General features: G+C 45.9%; 1 long non-coding RNA gene across 1 annotated transcript; it reads left to right on the top strand.

Moving 5' to 3' along the window:
* Positions 1–6,467: 6,467 nt before the first annotated feature.
* Positions 6,468–13,295, top strand: LOC311591687. Its single transcript, XR_014777168.1, has 3 exons — positions 6,468–6,550; positions 9,404–9,555; positions 12,409–13,295. It is a non-coding gene; the product is annotated as an uncharacterized lncRNA (long non-coding RNA).
* Positions 13,296–15,377: the final 2,082 nt, after the last annotated feature.

A 15,377-nucleotide genomic window follows, 5' to 3' on the forward strand; every position in this document is an offset into this window, starting at 1 on the left:
GCTGTCCTGATGAGGGACCAGACAGGAGCACTTTCATTCTCAAATTGATTACTACACAGAACTAAACCATAGCCACCACTTTAATTATCCTCGAGAGGCAGTGCTGAATTTACCTTCCAGCCAGGCCATGCCAGTGACAGCTGAATCATCCATCCAGTCGATGCCAGAGATGGATGCATCATCCGGCCAGGCTGCACCAAATACCGTAGCTTCTCCCAAGTAGGCTAAGAGATGTAGAGGAGGACTATGCAAGCAAGCAGAAGAGCGAGAGATCACAGCACCTGAGACTCAAGGAGAAGGAGAAGCAAAGGAAGAGGAAGGACAGCGTCCAGCGAAGAGAATGAAGCCAGTGCCTGCTACCTGGCCTGGGAGGAAGAGCACCTGACAGTGGGTAATAGGTTCATTATCACGGTCACCTTTGTACTCAACTTTAAAGGAATCGTTGTCTCGATGTGGGATTATTTGGGGGGATATTACTGATTAACAAATAAAGGAGGATTTATTGAATATTGGACTCGATACTAACTATTCATGGTAATAAAAAAAGTGGCAAAATATGGGGATTGAATCTAAGTCTGAGAAATCTTGTGTAAAAGGAAGGTTCTTAGTCAAAGTGCCCAAGTTTATAACCAAAATACTTTTGAATAAAAAACTGTCTCCCACACGTCTCTTTAAGAGAGACTCCTCTTCTCACCCAGACAAAGGCAGCTTCCTGTGGGCACATGGGAGATAAAGGGAAAGGACTTAACACACCCAGGTTGGCTGCTGCTTGTGGCTTGACTCTCACAGAGCAATGGTGGCTCCAGAGGCGGCGTGGTTAGAAAACAGGAACTGGGAGGCAAGGAATCCTCTAGATGGAGGTGGGGAATGGAATTAGCCATCTAAATGAAGAAACAGGGACTGCTATGGTCTCTCTCCAAGGTGCCATGGCACAGGACACTTGGACTTTCTCTGACTTTGTTTTGGTTGCTGTCATGGACCAGGTTGCATGGTGAGTAATGGTGATCATGGTTTTCCATGCTTTCTCTACAGAAGATCAGGGAGAGAGGGGAGAAAGCCAAGGGTTGGAGCACTAAGGCACAGGCAGGCAAAATGGAGGAAGGAACAAAACTCTTCCTGATAGAGAATGGAAACTTCACAGCAGCTGCAGCTCAGGGCTGTCTGGATACAAGATGCCTGTCAGCTGTTTCTGGAAAGGGCCCAGCTATATGCTGTAACAACCACTAAATTCAAAAAAGGATGCACAGGGCTGCTATGTCACAGTATGAGATGGGAAAATTGGCCCCAAACTCAGACTTTTCTTTTGTTTCCTATTACTATGGGAAGAGTTTATTAAAATACAAATTTCCAAGACAAAAATGTAAATCTACATGCTTATATTTAGATGTGTACATGTATATAGTAACCCTAAATAAAGCATTTCCAAGCAATGCTAACATCCTGGTGACATGCTTCCAAAGACTTAATTGCTTTTTTCCTTTTTTGGTTTTCCGAGACAGGGTTTCTCTGTGTAGCCTTGGCTGTCCTGGACTCGCTCTGTAGACCAGGCTGGCCTCGAACTCACAGCGATCCACCTGCCTCTGCCTCCCGAGTGCTGGGATTAAAGGCGTGCGCCACCACGTCTGGCTATCAAAGACTTAACTGCTTTAAAGATCCATGTTATAAAGTCACTTAAGTAAAAGGCAAAAACGAAGAATTAACATGATCTTTGCAGTGTCAGTATTACTCCAAAAAAACTTCCTATCCCCTTTAGAATAAAACCATGCATTTGTTCATTCTAGAATGACATGTAAGAGGACAGTGCTGTCAATGTAAAGGACTCACAAACCACGCTGTATATCCCGTGAGGTCCATACCCACTGAACATAAGCAGCAGCAATGGTCCCTGGTGCCTGTCTGTGTGGCCTTGGCTGTCCTGGACACGCCTTGTAGGCCAGGCTGGCCTCGAACTCACAGCGATCCACCTGCCTCTGCCTCCCCAGTGCTGGGATTAAAGTTGTGTACCACCACTGCACATCTTTTTCAAGCTCTCTTAACTGTATCACAGATAGTCACCTGCTGTAGTGTGATTTAGGGAAAGAAAAAAAAGTGGACTTGGCACAGACATGTTAATAGGTTAACAAGGTTTCCCTAAACAAAACTTTATCCTCCACATAGAATCCAAATCTGCCAACCACCTGTGGCAGGTAATGGGTCTCAGCAACACTGTCATTAGCACACGTGGAAAGCTGAAACTCTGGAACATGTATTACCCTCAGCTGCAGAGTTTATCAAGGTTTTATTCTAAAATCCATGGGTTTGCAGGACATGATGGCACAGCCTTTAATCCCAGCCTTCTATTAATTTCTCCTCTGCTGAGGCTAAGGTGTAGAGTCTCCAGCATACTAGGCTGGGTATGCTATTGTGGAGATATAACCCCAGCCCCTCACAGGTCCCTATCACTGAGCCACAACCCCAACTCCTCACCAGGGAGTCTAGGAAGGGGCTCCCCACTAAGCCATGTCCCTTCCCCCTCACTGGGGGAGTCTAGGGAGGTGCTCTCCCACTGAGCCACGCCCCCAGGCTCTCAGTGTGGCATCTAGGAAAATCCTCTGCCCCTGAGCAGAGCCTTGAAGGCAGAATCCTGAACTAGTGCAGCACTAAAGCAAGAAAGGCCATGTCCTGAGAAACGGCTTTTCCCCTCAAGGAAATACACCTTGTTACATAGATGGCTTATATATGCACTTGTGTACACACACACACACACACACACACACACATCTATAATAGGGTCTTAGGACCTCTTCTGGGATGCAGATATCCATATAATTACAGCATTCATAAACATAAAATAAATATATAAACATTCTTTTGTTAAGAGTCCCAGCACAACACACTAGGCTCTACCACTGTCTCTAGACACTAAATAGACGTGAGGCTGGGATTTAACACAGACACATTGGGCAGCCTGAGCTCAAAGGTGGAAACCCACCCTCTGGGTATCAACATACTAGTTTTAAAGTTTTCAGTGTGTGTGTGTGTGTGTGTGTGTGTGTGTGTGTGTGTGTGTGTGTGTGTGTGTGTGTGCACTTCAGTGTTTATATGACTCATCAGTTTAGCAAGGTGTATTTGCTTAAGGGAAAAGCAGTTTCTCAGGAGATGGCCTTTCTTTCTTTAGTTCTGGGCTTGTTTGAGATCTACTTTCAAGGCTCTGCTGTTTCTCAAAGTCACAGTGACTTCAGCCTCAGGACAAGGACTGGCGATTTGCAGGTCCCATTTGGAGGGCTGTGTAGTGAGACCCTGTTTCAGGAAGCCTAACACTTGCCAGGTGATGGTGGTGGAAGCCTTTAATGCCAGCACTCAGGAGGAAGAGTCAGGGGGACCTCTGTGAGGCTGAGGCCAGCCTGGTCTACAGAGCCAATTCTAGGACATCTAGAATTACACAGAGAGACTGTCTGCTTAAAAAATAAAAAAGCCCAAACAAACAAACAAAACCTGTTGTTTTGGGTAACATGTGTGTAGAGCCTGCAGCTCTGTAAGAAGACCCTGATTTGGATCCCAGCATCCACATGGTGGCTCACGGTGGCTTGTAAATTCAATCCCATGGCATCCCGTGCCCTCTGTGGGCACCAGAACACAGGAAACACAGAGACTCAGACACACATAGAAAGTAGCAGCTGGAGGAGCTGCCAGAGACTGAGGTGAATCATCACGGGCTTCAGTTTTCCCAGGTAAAAAGTTCTCTTGGGGCCCCTGTACTGTGCCCACTAGATTGCCTCCCCACCTCAGTAACAGCTGCCCTGGGTCCACAGGCTGTGGGAGAAGCGTTCTGAATTCCACCATCATTTTTGTCTTTGGGATATTAGTTGCCATTGCCAGAATCTGTGCCAAAGGGTCCTCCCATGGCTGTGTTCAAGGCTGCAGAGGCAGTCCCTGCATCTTCCTGTGCCTGTGGCTGAGTTCCTGGGAGACAGGACTGTGGGAAACCAGATTTCAGATTCAGGAAATATATATTGTCTGGGCACCTGTCCATCTACCTGATATGTGGATAAATTTCTCTCTCTCTCTGTCTCTCTCTGTGTCTCTGTGTCTCTGTCTCTGTCTCTGTCTCTGTCTCTCTCTCTCTCTCTCTCTCTCTCTCTCTCTCTCTCTCTCTCTTTCTCTCTCTCTCTCTCTGTGTGTGTGTGTGTGTGTGTGTGTGTGTGTGTGTGTGTGTGTGTGTGAATGTATGTATGTATGCTTATGATTTTTTTAAAAATAGAGTCTCATGTACGGCTGTCTGTCCTGGAACTCTGTATGTGGACCAATTCTGCTTGGAATACACGGACGTTTCTCTGCATCTGCCTCTCAAGTGCTGGCATTAGAAGTGAGTTCGAGGCCAGCCTGGTCTACAAAGTGAGTCCACGACAGCCAGCACTACACAGAGAGACCCTGTCTCAAAAAAACCAAAACCAACCAAACAAACAAAACAGGAAGTGAGCCCTGCAGGGCCTGGCTGTCAGGGTTACTTTAGAAACAGGGGAGCACACAGCAGGCTGGCTTCAAACATTCAGTGTTGGTGACGCTGGCCTCAAACCTGTTCTGCTACCTCCACATTTGAGATGTTGGGATTCCAGGCTGACACCACTGTGTCTTGTTTGTAACTTTGTTTTCACTCCTGTTGGGGCTCAGGTGAGCTGTATTTTAGTGGCTCCCACTTTCACTGTATGAAGTAACACCTGGAGTCCTAGGTATTGATTTCACGTTGAAAAACAGAATTTTTTGGCTAAGAGGTTTTTTTTGGGGGGAGGGGGTTCACCATGTCATTAGCTGCCTAAATTCATTTTTTTTTCCATTCCTTTTCTTTTTTTCTTACTTTCCCCCCATGAGGCATGGTCTCTGTATGTAGCCGTGGCTTTCCTGGAACTCACTTTGTAGATACCTTCTCTTTATTATGTTTTAACTGAAAAAAAAAAATCTTCGACAGAATGTGTGTGTGTGTGTGTGTGTGTGTGTGTGTGTGCGTGTGTGTGTGTAGTGCTGTGAGTGTCAGTCTTTGGCTTCTACCTGTTTGAGAAACGGTGTCTGGTTTGCTGCTGTGTACATCAGGATAGCCAGCCTGAGAGTTGTCAGTTCTTCGGCCTCCATCTCTCATGTCTAGAAGTGCTTGGGCCACACATGGATCCACACACTGTAACTGTGTGTATATAGGTTCTGAGGACCCTCCCACATTGTGACACTCCCCAGTTCCCTCTTACTATTTTATTTTAAAAATTAATTGTATTTGGACATTTTAATGTGTGTGTGTGGGGGTGGGTTAGATTTCAAGTGTTCCTGGTGACCAGAAGGGTGTAAGGGGTCCCCGAGTCAGAAGTCTTAGGTGCTGGGAACCACACAGGACTCGTTTCCAAGAGCAGAACACAATCTATACTGGGGCCCTTGGAGCTAAATGTTGTGAACAGGTTCATGTGGGAGCTGGGGACAGAACTGAGGTCATCTGTAAGAGCAGCAGGGCTCTTAGCCAGAGAGCCATCTCTACAGTCCCATGAGATATTCAATGTACCCTTAAAAATATATTTAGCCAGGTGGTGGTGGCACACGCCTTTAATCCCAGCACTTGGGAGGCAGAAGCAGGCAAATCTCTGAGTTTGAGGCCAGATTGGTCTACAAAGTGAGTCCAGGGCACAGAGAAACAACAACAACAACAACAACAACAACAACAACAACAACAACAAAAAGACACGTGTCACCACCCTTTGTCTCCTCTCTCTCTCTCACATTCTCCCTCCCACTCTTCTTTCTTTCCTTTGTTCCTTCTTTCTCCTTTTTGATGTGGGTGAGACAGAGTCTCTCTCTCTTTCTCCTTTTTTAGTTTTTTTTGTTTTTTTTTTCCCCGAGACAGGGTTTCTCTGTGTAATCTGTCCTGAACTCGGTTTGTAGACCAGGCTGGCCTTGAACTCCCATAAATCCACCTGCCTCTGCTGGGATTAAAGGTGGGCACCACCACATGCATGCCTGGTGCCTGGGTGGGAAACAAGCTCTAAAGCAGTGAGCTCTACTTCCAGAATTACTGAAATTTAGATAAAACCCCAATTCAGCCTAGAATTAGAACTGGCTGCCTTTTATCCCAGCCCTAAGGAGGTAGAGGCAGATGGATCTCTTTGAGTTAAAGGCCAGCAAGGTCTGCAAAGTGACTTCAAGACCAGCCAAGAGACAGAAAAACTCTGTCTGGAAAAAAACAAAACAAAACATAAAAACAAACTCAGTGAGTTTGAAACCAGCTTGCTCTACCAAGCAAGTCCAGAACAGTGAAGGCTACTCGGAGAAACCTTGTCTTGACAAACAAAACAAAACAACAATAACAAAACAAACAAAAACCAATTGCAATAAAACCCACCAAGCCAAAACTGGTTCTGTATAGTTTGCAATGGAATAGATTTATCCTCCTGGATTAGGGCGGGGTGGGGAGTGGCCTGAGGATGGAGACACTATAAATGGCCAAGTCCTGCAAGGAGGAGCTCACGGTCTCTGAGGATCCGGAGCATACGACCCATCCAGGAGCAAACCACAGGGAAGGACACACGGATGCCCCGTGAGTAAAGCGCAGGAGCCAGGCTTGGGGTGCAGACGGCTGTGGCTGTGACAAAGATGGGAGGTGTCCAACTTCTCCTGGGGCCCCAAGCTAGGTCCCATGGGGGCCACAGATTTCTTTCTCCCTACCCTGCATAACTTCTGGTAGTGTGCTGTCACACGCTGCTTCTTTTTCCTACTGAGTCTAGAGCCCATGGTGTGGCCTGTGTAAGGAGGAGTCCGCGGCTGAGCCGTGCTCCAGCCCTCTGCTCCATATTATAATTAATACCATCTGCTCAATATTATAATTAATACCAGTATGTGTCTGTGAGAGTGGGATATGGAGTCTTCCCGGAGACCAGAAGAGGGTGAGGGGTCCCCGAGGCAGAAGTCGTGGGTCCTGAGAACCACACGGGACTCGTTTCCAAGAGCAGAACACGATCTATACTGGGGCCCTTGGAGCTAAACGTTGTGAACAGGTTCACGTGGGAGCTGGGGACAGAACTGAGGTCATCTGTAAGAGCAGCCAGGGCTCTTAGCCACAGAGCCATCTCTACAGTCCCATGAGATATTCAATGTACCCTTAAAAATATATTTAGCCAGGTGGTAGTGACACACGCCTTTAATCCCAGCATTTGGGAGACAGAAGCAGGCAAATCTCTTGAGTTTGAGGCCAGATTGGTCTACAGAGAAACCCTGTCTCTGAACAACCAAAAGAGGAAAAAACAAAACCAAAACAAAACAACGACAACAACAAAAACCCATGTGTCACCATCACTTGTCTCCTCTTTTAGTCTCTCTCGCATCCCCCCCTCTTTTGTTCTCTTTCTATTTTTTGATGTGGGTGAGACAGAATCTCTCTGTCTCTGTCTCTGTCTCTGTCTCTCTCTCTGTCTTTCTGTCTTTGTCTCTGTCTTTCTGTCTTTGTCTCTGTCTCTCTGTCTCTGTCTCTGTCTCTCTGTCTCTGTTTCTCTCTCCCTCCTCTGTGTTATTTGAGACAGCGTTTCTCTTTGTAATCTATCCTGGCCTCGCTTTGTAGACCAGGCTGAGTTTGAACTGACATAAATCCACCTGCCTCTGCCTCCAAGTGCTGGGATTAAAGGTGTGCCCCGCCACGCCCGGCTCGGGACAGAGTCTCTATGTAGCCCTGAGTGTCCTGGAACATCCTCTGTAGACCAGTCTGGCCTACACACACAAATATACATATGTACATACATATGTACACAGAAGCCTGCTTCTGCTTCCTGAGTGCTGGCATTAACCATGCGTGTCACAACGCCCTGCCAACTGACTAGAGGACTGTGTGAAACCAGATTTCAGATTCTGGAAATATATATTATCTGGGCACCTGTCCAGATACGTGGATATGTGGATAAATACATATGTGCCTGCTTGTGTGTACATATGTATGTATGTATGTATATTTGTGTGAGTTTTTTTAAAAATAGAGTCTCAGTTGGGCGTGGTGGTGCACGCCTTTAATCCCAGCACTCGGGAGGCAGAGGCAGGTGGATCGCTGTGAGTTCGAGGCCAGCCTGGTCGACAAAGCGAGTCCAGGACAGCCAAGGCTACACAGAGAGACCCTGTCTCGAAAAACAAAAACAAAAACAAAAACAAAAACAAAATATATATACATAGTAAATATTATACTGTATACACAGATTTATATGTAATACATAATTTCCCAGCCGGGCGTGGTGGCGCACGCCTTTAATCCCAGCACTTGGGAGGCAGAGGCAGGCGGATCGCTGTGAGTTCGAGGCCAGCCTGGTCTACAAAGCGAGTCCAGGACAGCCAAGGCTACACAGAGAAACTCTGTCTCGAAAAACCGAAAAATAAAAATAAAATAAAATAAATAAAATAGAGTCTCATGTGTGGCTGTCTGTCCTGGAACTCTGTATGTAGACCAATCCTGCTTGGAATACACAGAGATTCCTCTGCGTCTGCCTCTCAAGTGCTGGCGTTAGAAGTGAGCCCTGCAGGGCCTGGCTGTCAGGGTTACTTTAGAAACAGGGGAGCATGCAGCAGGCTGGCTTCAAACATTCAGTGTTGGTGAAGCTGGCCTCAAACTGGTTCTGCTACCTCCACCTGGACGATATTGGGATTACAGGCCCACACCACCATGCCTTTTTTTTTTTTTTTTTTTTTTTGTAATTTTGTTTTAACTCTTCTAGGGGCTCAGGTGAGTTGTAGTTTAGAGGCTCCTGATTTCACTGTATGAAGTAACACCTGGAGTCCTAGGTATTGACTTCACCTTGAAAAACAGATTTTTTTTTTTTGGCCTAAGAGTGGTTTTTCTGGGTTCACTGTGTTATGAACCTCTTAAATTCATTTTTTTACTTTCTTTCCTTTTTTCTCTTTCTTTTTCCCCCTGAGGCATGGTCTCTGTTTGTAGCCTTGGCTGTCCTGGAACTCAATTTCCTGAGATTAAAGTAGTGTGCTATCATAACACTCAGCATTTTTTATTTTTTAAATTTATTTAAAAATTTTTAAATGGTCACAACTTAAAAAAAAAAAAGAATTCCTTTATTAAGTATACAGTGCTCTGCCTGCATGTACACATGCTGCCAGAAGAGGGCACCAGATCACTTTATTGATGGTTGTGAGCCACCTTGTAGTTGCTGGGAACTGAACCCAGGACCTCTGGAAGGGCAGCCAATGATCTTAACCTCTGAGCCATCTCTCCAGACCTAAACTCAGCATTTTAAATTTTTCTTTAATAATCCAACCCAACAAAAAGGAACTCATGTTTTGAGGAAATAGCATTTAAGGATAGAATGCTGCCTACTGTATTATTTATAAATAAACACCCTTTGTACAGATCAAAAACAAAACCAAAAACGAATGAAAATGTTCTTGTCTCCTCCGTGAACAGGAAAGCCAGTGCGCGATGAAGGATTCTGGACTATAATCAGTCTTGAGCAACACTTGGCACTGCAAGATGCCTTCTACAGGACCATGTTCCCAGACCTACAGGAAATCCAGCAACTGGCCTCAAGACTCCAGCTAAAGGACATGGTAGTGGAGGTTGGTGCCTGGGTGTGTCTCAGGGTAGTCAGCTAGCCCAGGGCCTCCTGTGGGCTTTCCTTTCTTCTAGTCATGTAAAGTTGTAAATTTAGCCAGGCATGGTGGCACATGCCTTTTATCCAGCACTCGGAAGGCAGAGGCAGGTGGATCGCTGTGAGTTCGAGGCCAGTCAGATGTACAGGCTCCACGACAGCCAAGGCTACACAGAGAGACCCTGTCTCAAAAAACAAACAAAAAAAAATTGTACATTTTTCATGTGAACGTGTGCATGCTTTCTCTATGTGTGCACCATGTGCATGCCTGGTGCCCAGTGAGGCTAGAAGGGGCTGTCCTATCCCATGGAGGCAGAGGTACAGGTGGTGGGTGCTGGGAATGGAACCTGGGTCCTCTGCAAGATCAGCAAGCGCTCTTAACCACTAAGCCATCTCTCCAGTTTCATCCCCTTTTTATTTCATGAGCGAGCACCTCACAGATCTAAGGCTAGCCTTTTATTTATTTGTTTTTTGAGGTAGGGATTCTCTGTGCAGCCTGGCTGTCCTAGAACTCACTCTGTAGTCTAGGCTGGCCTGGAACCCACAGAAATGTGCCTGCCTCTGCCTCCCAAGGCCTGGGATTAAAGCATGTGCCAACGTCGCCCGGCTCTAAGGCCTGGCTTGATCTCAGGGTCTTCCTGCTGTCACCTCCCAAAGTGCTGCGTTACAGGCATATGCCCATGTTTCACTGTCAATGCTGCATTGATATGACTGTATTACGGATGTAGGGTCTCACTGTGCAGCCTTGGATGGCCTGGAACTTGCTATGTAGGTCAGGCTGGCTTGTGCCTTTGTCTTCTGAGTGATGGTAGCACAAGTGGCTGCACTTTTTAAAATCAAATAATTCCTGTTCATTGACCATGGCGTTGTCCAGGAATGGATGCTAGAGAGGAATGAGCTTTGTCTTTTCTTTTCTTTTTTTAAAGATGTGGTTATTTATTATGTATACAGTGCTCTGCCTGCATGTACACCCGCAGGCCAGAAGAGGGCGCCAGATCTCATTGTAGATGGTTGTGAGCCACCTTGTGGTTGCTGGGAATCGAACTCAGGACCTCTGGAGGAGCAGACAGTGCTCCCAACCTCTGACCCATTTCTCTAGCTCCTGAGTTGTTTATTTGCTTACCCACCAACTTTATTCAGATACACTGAGGCTCCCTAGAGGGTTACACATACCAGCTGTGCAGTGTGAAGGCAAGCCTGACTTGAGGCCAACAGGGCTCAGTGGGAATCTTTGTTTCTCTCTCTCTCCCTTCCTCTTTCCTTCTTTCCTTCCTTCCCTTCTTTTTATTCTTTCTTGTTCTGTTCCCTGCACACTGTGTTTTTCTATCCCTGACGGCCTTGGAACTCACTCTGTAGACCAGTCTGGCCTTGAACTCAGGGATCTACCTGCCTCTGCCTCCTGAATCCAGGATTTAAAGGCATGCCCCACTATGGACTGGCTAGGGCCCTTTCTTAGAGGAGCCGGTTCCTGTCTTCTCCTGTGTTGTATTGATAAAACAAAGCACGTGGGAGTAGGTTGCTTTTTTATTTTTACTATTTATTTATTTTCTATTGTTTCCTTTTATTTGGGACAGAGTCATATTTAGCCTAGGCTAGCCTCACACTTGCATAGCTGAGGATGGCCCTGAACTCCTGCCTCTTCTGCCTCTATTTCCCATGAACTGGGCTACTGGAGTAGGCCACCACACAGGGCTCAGAATATTGTCCTTGACAGTCCAGAGCCATCTTTTCTTACTGTCTTGTGATCTAGGGTGGGAGCACTCTGTCTGCTCCAGCCACTGACAGAGTCTCAAATCATCTACCTCAGGGACCAAGGACAGGGAGGCTGAGAGAGCATATTAAATATCTGTGAGAGATTAGTAACCTGCTTTCTCACCTGAGGATGGTACATTTCTCCTCTGGACTCATCACTTTATTATCCAACTCTCTGGCTAAAGGTGATGGGGTTAGTTGATGGCCTTGACTTTCAAAAAGGCCTGGGTTCTATCCCTGGCACAGACTATACTGGCCCTGTCTCAAAAACTGAGCCAAAGATAAATGTCTGGAGCTGGGGAGGTGGTTCAGTGGTTAAGGGCAGAGACTGTTCCTGTGACGGCAAGAGTTCAATGCCAAGCACTGGCCTGGTGGCTCAGAGCCACCTGTATCTCCAGCTACAGATGCCCTAATGTCCCCTTCTCCTCTCTATAGGCACTGCAAGCAGGTGTATACAAGCATGACCTAAAATAACAATGAAAAAATATCTGTGTGACAGCATACATGTTATATGTTAGTCCTTGGTAGGCAGAGGCAGACACAACTTTGTGTTAGAGGCCAGCTTCGTCTACATAGTGAATTCCAGAACAGACAGGTTTACACAGAGAAACCCTGTCTCAAAAATCAAAAACAGGGAGGCAGAGGCAGGCAGATCGCTGTGAGTTCGGGGCCAGCATGCTCTACAAAGTGAGTCCAGGACAGCCAAGGCCACACAGAGAGACTCTGTCTAGAAAAACCAAAAATAAGAAAAAAACACAAAACAAAACAAAAGCAAAAACAAAACCATATAAAAATTTATTATATATATTAAGTATATAAATTAAAGCTCCTTAAAAATGATGAATCATTTCTTTTTCTTTCTTTTCTTTGGGGGGGGGGTGGTTCTCACGACAGGGTTTCTCTGTGTAGCCTTGACTGTCCTGGACTCGATTTATAGACCAGTCTGGCCTCAAACTCACAACAATCCACCTGCCTCTGCCTCCCAAGTGCTAGGATTAAAGGCATCTGCCACCACCGCCTAGCTTGATGAATCATTTCTTAAAAAGATGAAAACTATCCTTTCTCTCAGGAATGGTTTAAGTGTTATCAAGACCTAGTGATGACAAATATGACAGAAAATCAGAGGAGTTCATTTCTGAGAATATTCAAGGAGGCCACGCAAATGAGAGAGCACCCTCCTCCCAGACCATGCCAATGATGGGTGCGTCATCCAACCAGGCCATGACACCGATGCCCGCATCACCCAACCAGGCCATGCCAGTGATGGATGCATCATCCAACCAGGCCATGCCAGTGATGGATACATCATCCAACCAGACCATGCCACTGATGGAGTCATCATCCAAACAGTCCATATCAGTGATGGAGACATCATCCAAACAGGCCAAGCTCATGAGAGGAACATCATCCAACCAGACTATGCCAGTTATGGATGCATCATCCAGCTTGGCTGCACCAGAGAGAACAGCATCCTCCACCCAGCCTAAGACACAGAGAGGAACATTATTCAAAGAAGCCAGACCACAGAGAAGAGCATCATCCAACCAGGCCATGCAAGTTATGGATGCTTCATCCAGCCGGGCTGCAGCAGAGACAGTAGCATCAGCCAGCCAGCCTAAGCCAGGGAGAGGAACATTGTTCCGGGCCAAACCACAGAGAAGAGCCTCATCAAAGCAGGCTAAGACAAGGAGAGGAGACCTACACAAGCTAGGGGAAGAGCGTGAGATCCCAGCACCTTTAGGAGAAGGTGCAGGAGAGGAAGAGGAAGGACAGAATCCACAGAAGAGAAGAAAGCAAGTGCCTGGGACCTTGGATGGGAGGGAGAGTCACTGATAGTGGGATAATAGGTTAATTATCATGTTCAGCTTTGTGCTTAACTTTTGATGACTCATTGCCTCAATGTGTAATTATCTGGAGGATATTATTGGTTAACAATAAAGGAGGTTTTATTAAACATATGACTGAATATTCATTATTAATAGTAATAAAAAAGTGGTTAAACACGGGGCGTGATTTGAGAAGACTTGAGTGAAAGGCAGTCTCTTATCCAAAGAACCGAAGCTGAAAGCCGAAATACGTCTGAATGAAAAACTGTGTCCCACACGTCTCTTTAAGAGAGACTCCTCTTCTCACCCACAGACAAAGGCAGCTTCCTGTGGGCACATGGGAGATAAAGGGAAAGGACTTAACACACCCAGGTTGGCTGCTGCTTCTGGCTTGACTCTCAGAGAGCAATGGTGGCTCCAGAGGCAGCGTGGTTAGAAAACAGGAACTGGGAGGCAAGGAATCTTCTAGATGGAGGTGGGGAATGGAATTAACCATCTAAATGAAGAAACAGGGACTGCTATGGTCTCTCTCCAAGGAGCCATGGCACAGGACACTTGGACTTTCTCTGGCTTTGTTTTGGTTGCTGTCATGGACCAGGTTGCAGTGTGGGTAATGGTGATCATGGTTTTCCATGCTTTCTCTACAGAAGATCAGGGAGAGAGGGGAGAAAGCCAAGGGATGGAGCAGTAAGGTACAAAATGGAGGAAGGAACAAAACTCTTCCTGATAGAGAATAGAAACTTGACAGTAGCTGCATCTCAGGGCTGTCTGGATACAAGATGCCTGTCAGCTGTTTCTGGAAAGGGCTTAGCGATGTGCTGTATCAACCACTTTAAAGATACATGTTATAAAGACACTTATGTAAAAGGCAGAAATGAAGGATCAGCCTAATCCTGGAGGTTTCAGTGTTACTCCAAAAAAGAAAAAAAAACCTGTCCCCAATAGAATAGAACTATGCATTTGTTCATCCTTGATAAAAGATATAAAAGGACACTGCCATGGCTGTAAAGGAGTCACAAACCATGCTGTATATCGCGTGACGTCCATACCCACTGAGTGTAAAGCAGCAGCTATGGGCTCTAGTGTGTCACAGACACCATCAGCTTTCCTCTTCCACAGCCTTCATCGTTTTCAAGCTCTCTGAACTGTACCCCAGAGATTCACATCCTGTAGCAACAAAATAATGTACAAAATAAGGCCTTCTGCGTACATGTCAAAATAGTAACAGGCTTGGAAAACTATAGCACGTTCTCAATGTCTGTACCTTTTCACATAATACACTACACAGAAAGTAGTTTTACCCCAAATACAAGTAATTGTCATTTTCTTTGTCTTTAAGGTTTTTCAAGACAGGATTTCTCTGTGTAGCCTTGGTTGTCCTGGACTGATTTTCTAGACCAGGCTGGTCTCGAACTCAACAGTGATCCACCTGCTTCTGCCTCCCAGTGTTAATTGTTATTTTCTAGGGTAAAGTAAGGATGTTCATGAATCTTCAACCTTGGCAACCTCACCTAGCACGGTCTCTAAGCCTGTAGCCAGGTCAGCCACTAAAAGATTTTTTTTAAATTATATTAAATCAACTTTGAAAAAAAATCCCTGCAGTGTGATTTAGGGAAAGAAAAAAAAGTGGATTTGGCACAGGCATGCCAACAGGGTAAGAAAGTTTCCCTAAACAAAACTTCATCCTCCACATAGAATCCAAATCTGTCAACCATCTGTGGCAGGTAAGGTGCAGCAGCAACACCGTCATTAGCACAAAAGGAAAGCAGAAACTCTGCAACACATATTACCTTCAGCTGTGGGTTTTTTTTTTTTAATCAAAGATTTATTCTAAAAAACATGGGTTTGCCAGGCTTGGTGGCATACATCTTTTTTCCCAGCATTCAGGAGGCAGAGGCAGACAGATTAGTTTAAAGTCGAGGCCATCCTGGTTTACAAAGCCAGTCCAGGAAAGCCAAGGAATCACAGAGAAACCCTGTCTCAAAAAACCAAAACCAAAAAAAAAGTTGGGCGAGGTGGCCCACGCCTTTAATCCCAGCACTCAGGAGACAGAGGCAGGCGGATCGCTGTGAGTTCAAGGCCAACCTGGTCTACAAAGAGAGTCCAGGACAGCCAAGGCTACACAGAGAAACCCTGTCTCCAAAAACCAAAAAACAAAAGAGGGTGGGGCTGGAGAAATGGCTCAGCAGTTAGGAGCACTGTCTGCTCTTCC

Source organism: Acomys minous (assembly GCF_964271855.1).
Source record: "Acomys minous genome assembly, chromosome: 20".
NCBI lineage: Eukaryota > Metazoa > Chordata > Mammalia > Rodentia > Muridae > Acomys > Acomys minous.